Consider the following 4,477-nt stretch of genomic DNA (forward strand, 5'->3'; position numbering starts at 1 on the left):
ACATCAACAATAACCGACTTTTTGTTAGATTCCATAATGTATTGCATTATGTATTTTTATTTATGTATTTTCGAGTCTGCCATCAGAATACTAAAAAATAAAAGAAGCATCCCTATTTATATTTATTATTTTTCTCTTTTCATTCTTGTAATTTAATTCTCTTAAAGCCGTATGGATAGGATAAATGATTATCCACGAGAATTCTTTTATTAAAAGTAAATGCCAGAGTTTTTTTCTGCGGTTCTGTTATAACAATTCCTACTCGTTTTCGCTTAATTTTATTTTCATACTTGATAATCGCCCCATTTTCTTCCTCAGCTTCTCCCATTACCAAAGATTTTAAATGATTAAAGTTTACAATTTTGGATGTTTGAAAATTAATTGTTATACCCTTACATTTTGTGATATATTGAGCATCAGGAGAAATTTCAACTTTAAAACTATATGTTTTAGGACCAATTGATACAAATTCCGAAATAAATGCATTAGGACCAAAGGATTCCACTTCATCTGTTAAATCGCCTAAATAATCTGATATTTTAAAAACGGAAGGTGTCTTTTTATTTTCAATAAATATTAAACTGTCAGTGTCACAATAAAGAAGCGCGTTACCGATATTTTGCATTGCTTCATACAGTTTTATCCGTGCAAAGGCAGTTGTGTATGCTGCAACGGGAATATTAATGTGCGGGAGCATGTTTAGATTTTCATCAAAATATCTCCAGTTTACCCACATTGTGTCCTCATTGATAGGTAAAATGTATAATATCTCTATTCCTGGTGATTGAATAAAATTGCGAAACTCTTTGAAATCACCAAACACGCTTGTAAATGATTTATTTTCCCTTTGAGCAAACTTACCCCAAAAACAATTCAAAATCAGTTTTGCCGCCGCTCGCTTTCCAGAATTTTTCTTTTTATTATCTACATCCAGTTTAATACTTTCACGCTCTTCAAATTTTTTCAAGAAATTCTCTTTAGCTACTTCTGTTTTACATTCTCTACTCCAACCGCTAGCTTCTTGCTTGACTTTAAAAAATGTGTTTACATATTCGGTGAATAACCCACCATTTTGCGTTTTTGGGTCAAATATTGTGTAATCATATTTCCACACTTCAAAAACCTTAAGTATTTTATAACCTTGTTTAACTGCCAAGGCTACTTCAGGGATCACCCATGTGCCGGTAATTTGTCTTTCACATTCTTCGTGTATACATCTAAAGACATTATTATTTTCTGCACATTTTCTACAAAGTGGGAAATATAATTTATTGTCATATTTGTAAGGTAAAACGGGTAAGAACAGATTATCAGGAGGGAGAATAGAGCAAGAAATAAATCCATGCATTTCTAAAATTTCAGAAACTGGTGGGGTTTGGTTTCTGAATATTGTTGGATGCCCAATGGGGTATGGTGCGTATTTATTAATGTATGGATACAGACTTGTAAAATCTAAATAACGAATTATTTCATTTTCAGCATTAATTTTTGCATAAGTCCTAAATACTTCTGTTCTTCCCCCATAAACGGCGTCGCTGGGGGTCAAAGGTAAAGTAAAATATGCGAGATCTTCGGTTATTTGTTTGTCTACCGCGGGATTCCTTTTTAAAAAGTCTTTAAAATCGCATTCCCAAATGTATTCCAAATTATAACCATTCTTCCTAATAGCGGAAATTTTTTTCATGGTGCTTTCGTGCCTCTGACTTAACGTGTCACACTTACTACCCTTAATAATATCTGACGAGTTGAATTTGAAACAGTCTGAGCATCCATGGTAAAAACAACCAAAAAATTCGTAAACAGTGTTTGTTTTTGGGTCAAACCCATCGACGAAGAGTCCGCCTTTCTCTAATTTCACTTCACCTGTATTTAGTGCGGATAAAATTCCAACTGTAGTATCCATGCCTTTGAAATGTATCCATTTGAGTGAAGCAAATGAAAATTGTTTTCCTTTCAAATATTTATTTTTTGGCATGATAGCCAAGGTTTGAGCTTTTAAGAAATTTTTTCGAAATACCAGCATGCAGGCAGATGCTATTGTTAAGGATTCTGTGAAAGGGTTAACCGCAGTTATTTCCAGAAATTCTTTCATAAAGGATAAGCATCCTAAACGTAAAATAGTCACATCATTGATACAGTACTTTAACATTTCATTTTTATTATCAAACATTTTTGTACAATTTGAACTGTACCATTCTACGAATTTCTGTTTCTTTTTTTGCTTCCTTGAATTGTAACCATACATTTTTGGTGTCGGGTATTTCCCAATATAATTAAAATTTTCCTTTGTATTGAAAAAGTATGGGTAGTAACCCTTATTATGATTTTCAAATCCAAACACATCAGAAAATTTGGATAAAGGAAATGGCAGAAAATTTAAAGAATCAATAAAACTAACATTTTTACAAGTTAGTTTCATTATTTTAGTGCCATTCATTACAGGATTAATGGCGAATTTTCTATTCAAAAGTTCTGATATTAGAAAGTATCCATCGAAGCCTTGAAAATTATGCGCAACGCAAATAATGTTTGTCACATAAGATCGCGTCATAAACACGTAATCGATAAATTGCTTCACAACATCGATGTCTTCATTATATTGGAAGATATGCTCTCTTTTACCACAATTGACACAATCATTTGATATGTCAGAGTCATTATAACATGAAAAACACACTTGATGGGCAGTTATTAAATTTACAATATGTAAATGTGTATCTGGAGATGCACCGTAAATAGTATCTTGTGTGGTTTCGCAGTCGAAAAAAATAATTAGAAAACGTGAATTACCTTTCCCCCGGTATGGTTGAATGTAACATAGATGTTCTTGTGGAACTACTTTATAACATGTTTGGCAATAGTACTCATTACATGTATGATCTCTTTTACCTCTAATAACAAAGTTCAAGAACTTGTTACATATCTTACAGATTTGTAAGGAGTCATAAACACTATCTTTACGAATTTTATTCTGAATATGCTGTAGATAACAGTGTTCTCCTCTAAACGATCGATTACACTTTAGGCAACCCCTTAATGTAGAAGAAAATTGGCAAGGAGGAAAGCAATAAGAGTATGGATTACATTATCGCAATAATTGCAGGCATAATTCTTATTAAAAAAGGCTGTAAGCGATTTGATAACGTAGTAATGGTTTTGTAATGCGGAATATTACAGGTAAATTTTTTTTATTTCGGTCATAAAAAAATTATATGGAATTTTAAATAGTATAGAATTTGGATCAGTGATATCATTGAAGACAACAATCTGATAATTGTTGAGATACTTTTGAAATTTGTACAGATCTAGTAAGCTACAGCCATTTATTTCACTCACATTTACATTTGCAAGTTTACAAAGTTTTTAGCTGCCTTGCTTAAACTATTTTTTGCTATTTCACTATCCAAAACATGGCAAATACTTCTCGGAAGACAATGGACATCCCCTTCTTTGCCAACATCTACAACGCTAGTTTTTTTCAATAGGACGTCAGCTTCACTTAGCATTTTTGGATTAATTCTACACTTCCCAAATGGAAAATTGACGATATTTGCATCAATCTGTATAATGTCGTCTGAAAGAAATGTTGAATTTGACTGATTAATGCTTGATATTAATGATAGAATGTGTTCGCCATTTAGCTCGCTTACAGGTCTTAAACTAGACCATATAGGTTTCACGTGCGGCGAGTTTGGCAATGAAATATACATTGAAATTTTACTACCCTCCTTAGAATTTTTCACGATTTCATTTACAACTTCGTTAAAGGTATTTCTAAGACCTTCCAAAATATTTTCCTCAGGATCTTTAAACTCATTCAGTCGGAAAACCATTTTTACTCCCATCACATTAAATTTCTTAAAATTTGTCACTTTTTTTGAAATTAGTTCGATTTTTTCTTTTAATCCTGAACCGACTTGATAATTTTGATTATTGCTATTACTACGCGCATTCGTAACAGTAGTAGCTACACATATCGATGAAGTGGAAACTGCTGGTCTATTGGTACTATTGCTTGTATCATAGTTGAACAATCTGACAATTTTGCACACTCGTCTATAATTTTGAAAAATTTATGAAAAACTACGTCATCCTGATTTATTTTAAACTCCTTGGAACATTCAAGAAGAATCTTGAAAAATGAATTCTTTTCTTGCACTGTTATTGAAACTTTTTGTTTCTCCAAGTAACTAATAACAGTGTTCATCACCTCAAAGCAAAACTCTTTACCCAAAGCAACAGAAGTTTGCAACAGCTGAATTAAATTAAAAGTGAAAGACATTTTTAGAAAATTTTGTTTTACTGTATGCTTCTTTTATATTTTTTTTTGTTATTTTGAAAGAGCTGAAAAGCTCATTATCAAATACCTTAGCTAATAAGCCAACGGTACTGGTTCTTTATTTTATTATTCGTTTTATCTGAATCTGAAATGAAATTAGAAAAATTTCTGTGGATTTTCCACTTGAAATTTGCACTA

At 31.9% G+C, this 4,477-nt stretch overlaps 1 long non-coding RNA gene across 1 annotated transcript; it reads left to right on the forward strand.

Annotated features, from left to right (window-relative positions):
* Nucleotides 1-1,058: 1,058 nt before the first annotated feature.
* LOC119653212 lies at nt 1,059-1,524 on the forward strand. Its single transcript, XR_005249656.1, has 3 exons — nt 1,059-1,296; nt 1,363-1,413; nt 1,480-1,524. It is a non-coding gene; the product is annotated as an uncharacterized LOC119653212 (long non-coding RNA).
* The last annotated feature ends 2,953 nt before the right edge of the window (nt 1,525-4,477 follow it).

Source organism: Hermetia illucens, chromosome 3 (genome assembly GCF_905115235.1).
Source record: "Hermetia illucens chromosome 3, iHerIll2.2.curated.20191125, whole genome shotgun sequence".
Classification (NCBI taxonomy): domain Eukaryota; kingdom Metazoa; phylum Arthropoda; class Insecta; order Diptera; family Stratiomyidae; genus Hermetia; species Hermetia illucens.